Source organism: Mus caroli, unplaced genomic scaffold (assembly GCF_978045245.1).
Source record: "Mus caroli unplaced genomic scaffold, Mus_caroli_1 scaffold_18, whole genome shotgun sequence".
Taxonomy (NCBI): Eukaryota; Metazoa; Chordata; class Mammalia; order Rodentia; family Muridae; genus Mus; species Mus caroli.
In genome coordinates, this window is record NW_028227273.1 from 84855131 (window position 1) to 84868677 (window position 13547).

Genomic DNA, 13547 nt, shown 5'->3' on the forward strand with positions numbered 1-13547 from the left:
AACCAGAAAGTGAGTTGGAAAATGGGCACCTGAGTACAGTTGTCCTAAACTGGAGACTCTACATTTGGCAAGCACTGTGCTTAATAAAGTAACTAAATCTACTTTGGTTGATTTAATTACTCTGTCCTAAAATTGTGAAATAGCTTTAGTCTGTATATATTGAATAATTATTCCCAAAACAAATAAAACCAAATAAATTTCAAGGAATGTGCAATCTACGGAAGCATATGGAGCCGTAGTTAAGTGATTATCCTGGCAAGCATTGTGCCCATCTGAGGAAGAAGCACTGTGAGAAAGAGATTCAACATCATTTACATGGATGTTTAGAGAAGGAAAAAGAAAAGTAATTTCTTAATAGAATTATGAAAAGCTTATGGCAGAGGGAGAAGAGGGAAAGGAGAGGAAGGGAGAGGAGGGGAGGGGAAGGGAGGGGAAGGAAAGGGGAGGAGGGGAGGGGAGGGGAGGGGGGAGGAGAGGAGAGAAGAGGAGAGAAGAGGAGGAGAGGAGAGGGGAGGAGAAGCAGAAGCACCAGCAGGTGTCAGACAGTGGACAGAGGATAGCAAGTGCCTCAGCTTAAGCCTCTGTAACTAGAAGCCTGTTCTGTAGATGGGAAGACACATGCCATACTCCCAGTAGCGAGTTAAGATGTGTTTGTTTTGAACATCCCAAATGTTGAAAACTTTGGTGCAGGATGTGTACCCATCACCATGGTGGGTATGGATGTACCTGTGACTGTGGCTATATGGCCTGTCTTCCTTTCCTTGGAAACTCTGCTCTTCTTTCTGTGGATGACTCTGGCTTTTCTTGTGGTGTAGTTGTGAGTGGCTAGTGTTCCTTAATAGAACTAAACTCATGCCTAAATTTTACCACTTATCCTCTTATATCTTAAGGGGTTTCTTGTGTCCATCTGCTACATTGTGTTTTGTGTCCTTGAATGACATAAATGCATCTTGTTCATATACCTGTCCCCACTGCCTTACGAAGAAAGAGCAAAATTAGGAAACACAGTTGTGTGTTACATGATGCCAAGGGCTTTAAATGTATCATCTTCTTAACCTTCCTCCAGGTCTTTCTGGAAAAGATATAAAGTGGGTACTAAGAGACATTTGCTTTTGTACAGTACTCTTTCTTGAAGTATGAAATTAGGATTTAAACTCAGTCTGTTTTGATTCATATTCTTGTTCATATATCCTATTACTTCAGGAAATTAATGCTCATTTGTTGGTGACTAAGTGAATGGATGGCTCATAAACATATATTCACTTAAAAAATTGATTAGTGAAGAGAAAAAACCGGGTTAAAACTTAGTAGAACATAAATGACTCACCGTGAAGTGCTGCCCATAGTGTTAGCTATTGTTTCCAATGATTTTAAGTCAGAGTTAGCTCAACTAAAGTGGGAATTTAAAAGCTACAAGCCTTTTCTCCAATTTTACTAACAGTAACAGTGCACTGTACATCTACATCTAGAAGGGGTATCTCAGGCTACCAGTGTCTACAAGCAATGTTGCAGACACCATTGTGTCAGTCTACTTTAGTCAAAGAACCTTGGAATAATGACTCAAGAGTCCTGACTTCTGGCGACAATATAGAAAACTTGCTGTTGATTTTGTGGTTCCACTTGGGGAGAGAAACCCAGGCTTTTCCAGCAAAGTCTAAGGTGGAAGTGGGGACCATTTTCATTCATTCTGCAAATTGACCCAGATTTAAAACAACAACAACAAAAAACTCCATTAAGTTCCGTTTGTGTTCCAAATCCAGATTTCCACTGACCCTTCCTATAGAAAAAATAATTTATTGTCCCTCATCATGGATGGTTTGTATTTCTAGTTGACCATGAAAATTCATTAAACATTTTTTGGAAGTGTCTACCACAAAGTAGCAGGAGACTGAGACACAGGACAAAGGTAGTCATTGGATCCTTAAGGACATCTCCATTTGGTAAGTTTTAGGTCAGATGTCCTACAGGCTGAGGGACAAATGCCAACTGTCAGTGTCGGGAATATGTTGCCCAACAAACCCAACCAGGTAGAGCATAAAGCAAAGACAAATCTTGCCTACCAGCACCTGTGAGCGCATCGGCCTTGTATATCACAGATTTGTGTATGGCCTGTGACATAGGCTCAGTTCTACAGGGTGATGTGTGTGTGTGTGTGTGTGTGTGTGTGTGTGTGTGTGTGTGCACTCGAATGCATGCGTGCACGGGTGTGTACACGTGCACATATCCCAACTTCATGTTGTCATTAATATCATAGGAAATATGTTTGTGGAAAGTAGGATTGCTATTTTTATATATCTATAAAAACAGCTACAGAGAGTCTAGAGACATATGCAGACTTGTGCTGTAAATATTCTATCTGGGACTTGGGTTTTTGTGTTATTCAGAGAAAAAGAAAAATTTGGGTGCTAAATTACATGAATACTGTACATTGGGGAAATTGTCCAGTATGAGCGAATGCAGGAAAAATGTTTTGTTGTAGACCAAAGTGAAGATGTGTTTGTTCTCAGTGTTTTTGCCTAGCTACTAATACAAAGAGTAGTATGAATTTTCAAACCATGTCAAGATGTAAATGCAGTGTTTCTTTTTAATGATGTACTTCCTATATGGTGGGAGTGTGAGTCAGTTAGCTTTGAATGCAGAAAGATGCTCCATTGGAGTGTCAGCAGTAGACATCTGTGTATAAGCTGGACGCTACAAGTTCCTTTCCCAAAGCTTTGCTACCAGCAGATCTAAATGGCGGACATGGCTGAGTATTTCCTCCTTTCAAAGATGAAGAAACAGCCTAGAGATGCAAAGCATCTGCATCAGGCCGAGGCACAAATGGCCTAGGACTCCGACCCTGAGCGTCTCAGCTGGGTTTCTTTGTCCTCTCAGCTAGGCCATGTGCTCCATGGCTGTAAAATTTTTCTTTTTAATAATTTTTATACAGTTTTTCTAATGCTTGTGAGTGGGGAGCTCTGGCTCTTTTTGTTTATAAACATATAAATATTATATATATTTATGGTAACATTTCTATCTTCAATTATTGAATACATACTTATGCTGATCACTTTCATTATAACTTAAAGTAGCTAAAGATTAATGTATTGAAATAACACCTTGTTTAATAGTTATAATCAATCATTCATTACATTTAGGATATTATTAATATTATACATGGAGGGAACTATATATTTTACTGGATGTGAGTAGGGAGTTGTGGCTCTTTTTATTTATAAATATATAAATATTATATGTATTTATAGTAACATTGCTATCTTCGGCTGTCTTCTCTGAGATGGCAACCAATCCCTCTGCCTCCTCCTCCCTAATCTTTACTTTTGTAACTTAACTTCAGTTTTCCTTGTGCTGCCTGCTTGACCTATCCAAGGAGATACTTGTATTTGTCAGGGTTCTCTAGAGTAACAGAACTTATATAATGAACCTATTTACATATATATCCAGGAAGGGGTTTCTTAGAATCACATAGAGGCTGTGGTCATGCTAATCCAACAATGGGTCCAAGAATTCAGTAGCTGTTCAGTCCATGAGGCTGGATTTGCTAGCTAGGGCAAGAGCAAATAAGGCAAAAAGAGAGGGAGGGAGGGAGGGAGGGAGGGAGGGAGGGAGGGAGGGAGGGACGGAGGGACGGAGGGAGAGAGAGAGAGAGACAGAGAGAGAGAGACAGAGAGAGGGAACAAGAGAGAGACAGACAGAGACAGTCCTTCTTCTATGTCTGTTATATAGGCTTCTGGCAGAAGGCATGGTCCATATTAGAGGTGTATCTTCCCACTTCAAATGATTTAATTTAAAAAGAAACCACAGGTATGCATAGTCATTTGGGTTTTAGTTAATTCCAGGTGTAGTCAAGTTGACAACCAAGAAGAGTCACCACAGTTCTCAGCTTCTTCTCTTGCTTGTGAGGATGGAGGTATCTCCTTGAGTTATGCCTCTTGGACTGTGGAGAAAAGTGCATTGATGTGAGTCCAGCAAACCCAGCCATTGTCATTTGTGTGACCCTAGGCAGATGGCTTAACTGCAGTCCCGTATGCTGCCCTGATGTTTGTGAGATTAAAATCTGTAAAAACATCTACAGGGTACAGGAGAAGCAAGTGTCCATGGGGACTCTGCCTTTCTCCCATGATCCCCTCCTTCCTTTCAAAAGCCACACATACTGGCAGCCTTGTGCTTTGCTAAATTTAATCTTTAGTCCTCTATTTGCATTGATCAGCTATACACAGGCATGTAAACAGTGGCTTTGCTTTCTATGTACCCTCCCTATTATAAGAACTGTTTGTCTATTGGTTTTAATTAAGTGACTATATTATAAATCTATATGCTGCTATTTCTAGTTTAATAATTCTGAGTTAAATACTTACTACTGTACCAAAGAATCATAAATTTGTATACATGGTATGAAATAATTTTGTCAGGTAATTTCTATTTAACTTTTATCATAATTATGTGAGAAGAACCCAGTATACTTAATTTTTTTTAATTTTACTGTTTGCAAAAATGATTGTTATATTCATATTGAAACTTTGTTCTGTAGTCATTTTAAATATATCTGTTTTACAAATTTTTATATTACTGTGCACTATGTTTGGCCATCTTTCTCTGAGCTTGGGTTTGGTACTTGGGTATGTTCTATCTCATTTACCCCAGATCAGACATAGTGTTCGCCATTTCTGCAAATTGGACTCTTCCCTTTAGAGTGGGGTTCCCAGGGAAACTGTGTAGCCTGTCCCATGTGTCACCTGTTCCTCCTGCCTCAGAAAACACACAGCTACATTCCCATGCATGCAGCCCAGACCCTCACTTTGAGGGGTGAATCTCATTTATACTTGCTTGGAGCTTTGCTTTTTATTTCTGTTTTATTGCTTCTCTCCCTGGAAAAGCTCAAGCCCAAAATGGGCTAATCCCCCTGATACTGGATGTCCTGAAGTTCATTTCATTGTGTCATACTGAGGGAGTGACCAATCTTTCAATGTGTCTGAGAGGGCCAACCCAGGGATTCTTAACTGTATGCCATTCATCAACAAGGTATGCTTTGATGTACTTTTTTTTTGCTTAAGTTGAAGCATCTGAAATGGAATCTTTGTTAGTGGTTTTCAGAGTGGGGTTGAGTTCTCTAGAGCCTTCTCTTTCTTTCTTTTGCTCTCTTCTGTGTCCAGGCCTGTTACTCTCTCCTGAAGCCACCCGGGGCCTCCAATCTGTCTGTCTTTAACGCTCTGCAGGTTAGATTTATTTATTGCATTGGACCAGAGGCCACATCCTTATTTGGTCCACAGGCCTGGGGTAATTGTGTTCTTGGAATATTTCTAAGCTTTCAATATTTCTTTTTTTTTTAATTAGGTATTTTCTTCCTTTACATTTCAAATGCTATAACAAAAGTCCCCCATACCCTCCCAACCCACTCCCCTCCCCACCCACTCCCACCTCTTGGCCCTGGCATTCCCCTGTACTGAGGCATATACAGATTGCATGACCAATGGGGCTCTCTTTCCACTGATAGCCGACTATGGCATCTTTTGATACATATGCAGGTAGAGACAAGAGCTCTGGGGTACTGGTTAGTTCATCATGTTGTTCCAACTATAGGGTTGCAGATCCCTTTAGCTCCTTGGGTACTTTCTCTAGCTCCTCCATTGGGGGCCATGTGATCCATCCAATAGCTGACTGTGAGCATCCACTTCTGTGTTTGCTAGGCCCTCGCATAGTCTCACAAGAGACAGCTATATCTGGGTCCTTTCAGCAAAATCTTGCTAGTGTATGCAATGGTGTCAGCGTTTGGAGGCTGATTATGGGATGGATCCCTGGATATGGCAGTCTCTAGATGGTCCATCCTTTTGTCTCTGCTCCAAACTTTGTCTCATTAACTCCTTCCATGGGTGTTTTGTTCCCAATTCTTAGAAGGGGCAAAGTGTCTACACTTTGATCTTCGTTCTTCTTGAGTTTAATGTGTTTTGCAAATTGTATCTTGTATCTTGGGTATTCTAAGTTTTGGGGCTAATATCCACTTATCAGTGAGTGCATATCATTTGAGTTCTTTTGTGATACCTCACTCAGGATGATGCCCTCCAGATCCAACCATTTGCGTAGGAATTTCATAAATTCATTCTTTTTAATAGCTGAGGAGTACTCCATTATGTATATGTACCACATTTTTTGTATCCATTCCTCTGTTGAGGGGCATCTGGGTTCTTTCCAGCTTCTGGCTATTATAAATAAGGCTGCTATGAACATAGTGGAGCATGTGTCTTTCTTACTAGTTGGAACATCTTCTGGATATATGCCCAGGAGAGGTATTGCAGGATCCTCTGGTAGTATTATGTCCAATTTTCTGAGGAGCCGCCAGATTGATTTCCAGAGTGGTTGTACAAGTTTGCAATCCCACCAACAATGGAGGAGTGTTCCTCTTTCTCCACATCCTCTCCAGCATCTGCTGTCACCTGAATTTTTGATCTTAGCCATTCTGACTGGTGTGAGATGGAATCTCAGGGTTGTTTTAATTTGCATTTCCCTGATGATTAAGGATGCTGAACATTTTTTCAGGTGCTTCTCAGCCATTCAGTATTCCTCAGGTGAGAATTCTTTGTTTAGCTCTGAGCCCCATTTTTTAATGGGGTTATTTGATTTTCTGGAATCCACCTTCTTGAGCTCTTTATATATATTGGATATTAGTCTTCTATCTGATTTAGGATAGGTAAAGATCCTTTCCCAATCTGTTGGTGGCCTTTTTGTCTTATTGATGGTGTCTTTAGCCTTGCAGAAGCTTTGCAGTTTTATGAGGTCCCATTTGTCAATTCTCGATCTTACAGCACAAACCATTGCTGTTCTATTCAGGAATTTTGCCCCTGTGCCCATATCTTCAAGGCTTTTCCCCACTTTCTCATCTATAAGTTTCAGTGTCTCTGGTTTTATGTGAAGTTCCTTGATCCACTTAGATTTGACCTTAGTACAAGGAGATAGGAATGGATCAATTCTCATTCTTCTACATGATAACCACCAGTTGTGCCAGCACCATTTGTTGAAAATGCTGTCTTTTTTTCCACTGGATGGTTTTAGCTCCCTTGTCAAAGACCAATTGACCATAGGTGTGTGGGTTGATTTCTGGGTCTTCAATTCTATTCCATTGGTCTACTCGTCTGTCGCTATACCAGTACCATGCAGTTTTTATCACAATTGCTCTGTAGTACAGCTTTAGGTCAGGCATGGTGATCCCTCCAGAGGTTCTTTTATCCTTGAGGAGTTTTTGCTATCTTCAGGATCTGTTGTTATGTCTCCCTTTTCTTTTCTGATTTTGTTAATTAGGATGTTGTCCCTGTGCCCTCTAGTGAGTCTAGCTAAGGGTTTATCTATCTTGTTGATTTTCTCAAAGAACCAACTCCGCGTTTGGTTAATTCTTTGAATACTTCTTCTTGTTTCCACTTGGTTGATTTCACCCCTGAGTTTGATTATTTCCTGCAGTCTACTCCTCTTGGGTGAATTTTCTTCTTTTTTTTCTAGAGCTTTTAGATGTGTTGTCAAGCTGCTAGTGTGTGCTTTCTCCAGTTTCTTTTTGTAGGCACTCAGAGCTATGAGTTTCCCTCTTAGAAATGCTTTCATTGTGTCTCATAGGTTTGGGTATGTTGTGGCTTCATTTTCATTAAACTCTAAAAAGTCTTTAATTTCTTTCTTTATTCCTTCCTTGACCAAGGTATCATTGAGAAGAGTGTTGTTCAGTTTCCATGTGAATGTTGGCTTTCCATTATTTATTTTGTTGTTGAAGATCAGCCTTAGTCCATGGTGGTCTGATAGGATGCATGGGACAATTTCAATATTTTTGTATCTGTTGAGGCCTGCTTTGTGACAAATTATATGGTCAATTTTGGAGAAGGTCCTGTGAGGTGCTGAGAAGAAAGTGTATCCTTTTGTTTTAGGATAAAATGTTCTGTAGATATCTGTTAAGTCCATTTGTTTCATCACTTCTGTTAGTTTCACTGTGTCCCTGTTTAGTTTCTGTTTCCACTATCTGTCCATTGATGAAAGTGTGGTGTTGAAGTCTCCCACTATTATTGTGTGAGGTGCAATGTGTGCTTTGAGCTTTACTAAAGTGTCTTTAATGAATGTGGCTGTCCTTGCATTTGGAGCATAGATATTCAGAATTAAGAGTTCCTCTTGGAGGATTTTACCTTTGGTGAGTATGAAGTGTCCCTCCTTCTCTTTTTTGATAACTTTGGGCTGGAAGTCGATTTTATTAGATATTAGAATGACTACTCCACCTTGTTTCCTCAGACCATTTCCTTGGAAAATTGTTTTCCAGCCTTTCACTCTAAGGTAGTGTCTGTCTTTTTCCCTGAGATGGGTTTCCTGTAAGCAGCAAAATGTTGGGTACTGTTTGTGTAGCCAGTCTCTTAGTCTATGTCTTTTTATTGGGGAATTGAGTCCATTGATATTAAGAGATATTAAGGAAAAGTAATTGTTGCTTCCTACTATTTTTGTTGTTAGAGTTGGCATTCTGTTCTTGTGGCTGTCTTCTTTTAGGTTTATTGAAGGATTACTTTCTTGCTTTTTCTAGGTTGTGTTTTTTGTCCTGGTATTGGTTTTTTTCTGTTATTATCCTTTGAAGGGCTGGATTTGTGGAAAGATAATGTATGAATTTGGTTTTGTCTTGGAATACTTTGGTTTCTCCATCTATGGTAATTGAGAGTTTGGCTGGGTATAATAGCCTGGGCTGGCATTTGTGTTCTCTTAGTGTCCGTATAACATCTGTCCAGGCTCTTCTGGCTTTCATAGTCTCTGGTGAAAAGTCTGGTGTAATTCTGATAGGCCTGCCTTTATATGTTACTTGAACTTTTTCCCTTACTGCTTTTAATATTCTGTCTTTATTTAGTGCATTTGTTGTTCTGATTATTATGTGTCGGGAGGAATTTCTTTTCTGGTCCAGACTATTTGGAGTTCTGTAGGCTTCTTGTATGTTCATGGGCATCTCTTTCTTTAGGTTTGGGAAGTTTTCTTCTATAATTTTTTTTGAAGATATTTGCTGGCCCTTTAAGTTGAAAATCTTCATTCTCATCTATACCTATTATCAGTAGGTTTGGTCTTCTCATTGTGTCCTCGATTTCCTGGATGTTTTGAGTTAGGCTCTTTTTGCATTTTCTATTTTCTTTGATTGTTGTGCCGATGTTCTCTATGGAATCTTCTGCACCTGAGATTCTCTCTTCCATCTCTTGTATTCTGTTCCTGATGCTCGCATCTATGGTTCCTGATTTCTTTCCTAGGGTTTCTATCTCCAGCGTTGCCTCTCTTTGGGTTTTCTTTATTGTGTCTACTTCCCTTTTTAGGTCTTGGATGGTTTTATTCAACTCCATTACCTGTTTGGTCATGTTTTCCTGCAATTTTTTAAAGGAATTTTTGTGCTTCCTCTTTAAGGTCTTCTACCTGTTTAGCAGTGTTCTCCTGTATTTCTTTGAGTTATTAAGGTCCTTCTTGATGTCCTCTACCATCATCATGAAACATGCTTTTAAATCCGGGTCTACCTTTTCAGGTGTGTTGGGGTGCCCAGGACTGAGTGGGGTGGGAGTGCTGCGTTCTGATGATGGTGAGTGGTCTTGGTTTCTGTTAGTAAGATTCTTATGTTTGCCTTTCACCATCTGGTAATCTCTGGAGTTAGTTGTTATACTTGTGTCTCATTAGAGCTTGTTCCTCAGGTGATTCTGTTAGCCTCTATCAGCAGACCTGGGAGACTAGCTCTCTCCTGAGTGTCATTGGTCAGAGTACTCTCTGCAGGCAACTCTCCTCTTGCAGGGAAGGTGCCCAGATATCTGGCTGAAGTTGTGTTCCACTCACCAGAGATCCTAAGATCCCGTGGAGTGTCCTGTGGGGACCTTGGAGGTGTCTGCAGACTCTGTGCCCAAGGTGCCCCGGTGCTGGTGCCGACTGGAATGGACCCTGTATTTCTTTCAGTGAGTTATTAAAGTCCTTCTTGATGTCCTCTACCATCATCATGAGATATGCTTTTAACTCCGGGTCTAGCTTTTCGGGTGTGTTGGGGGTATCCAGGGCTGGCTGATGGTTAGTGGTCTTGGTTTCTGTTAGTAAGATTCTTATGTTTGCATTTTGCCATCTGGTAATCTCTGGAGTTAGTTGTTATAGTTGTCTCTGATTAGAGCTTGTTCCTCAGGTGATTCTGTTAGCCTCTATCAGTAGGCCTGGGAGACTAGCTCTCTCCTGAGTTTCAGTGATCAGAGTACTCTCTCTGTGAGCAAGCTGTCCTCTTGCAGGGAAGGTGAACAGATATCTGGCTTTCAGACCTGCCTCCTGGCAGAAGATTAAGGCCCGAAATAGGGCCTGTCCCAGAAGCTGTGTAGCTTCTGTAGTCGGCACTCTCACATACACAGACTAGTCTCTGAGAGATCCCGGACCAGAGATGGCTCCCCCAGGTGCTCTGGCAAAGCCCTCCCTGACACCTCTCCTCTGGCAGGGAAGGTGCCCGGATGTATGGAGCCTGAAACGGGATCTGTCCCAGAAACCGTGTGGCTTCTGTAGTCCACACTCTCACCTGTGCAGACTAGTCTCCAAGTGATCCAGGAACCAAGATGGCTCCCCCAGGTGCTCCGGCCTCAATGTATCTTTTTCTAGTTTGTAAAATACTTGAGATGAAACCACCTGTTTTGTAGGCATATAACTCATTTTTATTTCTTTTGCATTCACTCACATTGTTCATATTTTCTTGATTCAACAATATTAAAATAGTTAAATGTGTCTTGTCAGTTGGTACATTTGGCGCTGACATATTTTTGCCTTTTGTCTCATGGGAAGGGTGGACCCCTTCACTCATCGCACATGCTTGTTACATACTTACTACATGCCAGACTTGTCTCACTCTAACTTCTGAAGACACACATTTGAACTAAATAATCCCAAATCTCCAAGTTCTGTGGATCTCAGATTCGAGGAAAAAAATGGGAGAAAATAAGCAGACACAAGATGTAACATGTAGGGTCTTAGTGGATATGTGATGAGGGAAGTCACAAAGCCCCTGAGAACTGAGGACTTAATGCATGCAGCATGCTGAGATGTTCTCAGTCCGACGCAGCTGATGCACTTGTAGAGCCTGGCCACTGAGAGGAAGTTACCCTGACAGCCATCCCTGGCTTAGCACCAGGAAGAGGACAGAGGTGATACAGGAGCCTCAGGATTCGGACTGTGGATGAGCAGCAGGGATGGAGGCTGGCATGCTAGGGTAACATGAGCTATTGGGGCAGGAATTGGAGATCAGAGATCAAATGAGAAAATACTCTTTTACAGAGGAAAACAAAAAAACAAAACTCCAACCAACCAACAAACAAAACAAAACAAGAGCAGCAAAGAGGCTCAGTACAGTCATGGTTGGAGCCCCTCAGACTAGACAGGGACTGTGTGGCAGAGTCAGGACTAACCAGATAAAGGGACAGCTTGGGATAGGCTTTGAGCAGAGCTTTCTTTCACCCTTGCTCTAGAGGACTAGCATTTTATTTCTCACGTGGCTATTTCTCATCTGTGGCGAGAAGCTCAGCACATTTGTCTCTGGGATTCTCCCGAGGAAGTCAGTTATTTTCATTTTAACCTCAATTCTGTTCTCATTTCAAAGAATACGTGGCATTTTAAATTGAAAAGGCAGGGTTACTATATATGACATACATTCCTCACTCTCGTTATTACAAGTTTGCAATAGTTTGGAATGCAAGAATTCATTCAGGGATCATAAAAGCCTTCATAAATTGACTGCACTGTCCAGAGGAGAGTTTGTCCTAATGGAAGTTGGTAAAGAAGTTTCTTCTGTAGCCTTGTGAGAAGGCTCTTGTTGTAGGTTGCCTGAGTTAGTCTTCCTGAGGTAGCCCTGTCAGTCACTCGACTCCACAGTCAAGAAGCTTGTGAGACAGTGCACCAGCTGATCCTGGCTGTGCAAAGAAGTCACACAAAAAGAAAACAGCTCAAGATGACAGAGTTATTGAAGAACACACCCTGCAGTAAATTGTCCTCTACACCAAGATCCAGGCACATTTCATAGACTCCAGACTGTTCTTACTATGACAGGTCACTGTCAACCCTCCAACAGTTTTGTTGCCCCAAAATTATCACCAAATGCATCTCTATAAATAATTTCACTAATTGTTGTTGATAAGTTTACAGTTTGATACTATGTTTTGCTAAATCAATACCAAATCAAACAAGATGTTAATTTAAATCTCCATTCATATTTACCTGCCTCTAACATTTAGAGTCAATTTACTTTAAATTTATTAACTCAGATATACAAGGAGCGATATTTTTAACCTTGAGGCCTTGCTTATTTTTTATTTAAATAGTATCCAGTAAACTGAAAGCATTTGGTTGATAAGCTTATGAATATGTGATACAAATACATGTAATGCATAGTATATGTTTACATACCTATGTTTATATCCATGCGGTTCTGATAGAAATATATGAAATTACTTATGGATTTGAACATGCAGATGTTTATGTAGAACAGGAATATTTTTCTTAGGAAATTGCGGTTTCACACTAAATGATAAGAAGCATGATTAGAGTGTCTTTAAACTCCACTGCTTTTTCTTTAGAACTCAAAATTAATATAATCATGAAGAACATGTTTTTTCAATTTCACAGTAGTTCATAGAAATATTTAAAGTTACCCAGAGGGGGAAAGCATCCTTTGTTTACAGGTGATGAACTTTAAACACAGCTAAACCTAAGTAGGCAAATCTGCACGGCCTTCCTCCACTGTGCTGGCTGAAGCTAGCCCTCTCGTGTGGGTGATCCATGGCAAAGAGGAGATAGTTTCATGTGCTCACTTACAGTTTGAGGAAATGTGATGGGTTTAATGATGTACTTTTCCTTTGTGAAATGTGTGCAGATAGAAATAGAAATAATGAATAGAACTCTTGAGTGGCGGTGACAGTTCTGACGGAAACGACAGTGGGAACTCAGACATGAAGTCCCCCCCCCCGTTGAAATTACTGCAGCAGCATTCATTAGATGCTGTTCTTAAGCAGAGCTGGGTATTGCAAACTAGGAAAATATTAATCATAGATTTGCCCTGGATTTGGAGGGGTTAGTCTAGCATGAATGTGTATATTCAGGCTCTAAATAGTAGCTTGCTAGGTATTCAGAAGTTAAGAGCAATTTAGATTAAGGCTGTTTAAAGCTCATTTGTAAAATGCTCATACCATTTGAGCTGTTTTAAGAGATTTGCTTAGCTCGTCATTGGATCAGAATAATTCTGACACTCTTAATCTTCCCTTTCCACCAAGAGTCTTAGACTTTTTTTCTTTTCATTTAAAGATCGAATGACACAACTGAGTAAGTAATTTACCAGAAATAGTGTAGTAAAAGAAAATTTGTGCTAAGGGAAGAAACATACAGTAAATCTTATTTGTGGAAAATAGAGGCCATTGTGAGACAATACATACCCTCGCTCCCTTTTTTGTGTGTTTGGATGGACATTATAAATCCATTTAGTTTCTAGGAAGGAATGTGATCAGTTCTATCGAGGCCAGTTATAAAGATCCAAGTTTGTAAAGTTACAGGACTGCAGTGAC

General features: G+C 40.4%; 1 protein-coding gene across 4 annotated transcripts in view; it reads left to right on the forward strand.

Annotated features, from left to right (window-relative positions):
* The window catches only part of Prkn (parkin RBR E3 ubiquitin protein ligase), a 1247011-nt gene that overhangs the window by 129362 nt on the left and 1104102 nt on the right, over window positions 1-13547 (forward strand). The gene's annotated exons all lie outside the window — the stretch shown is intronic.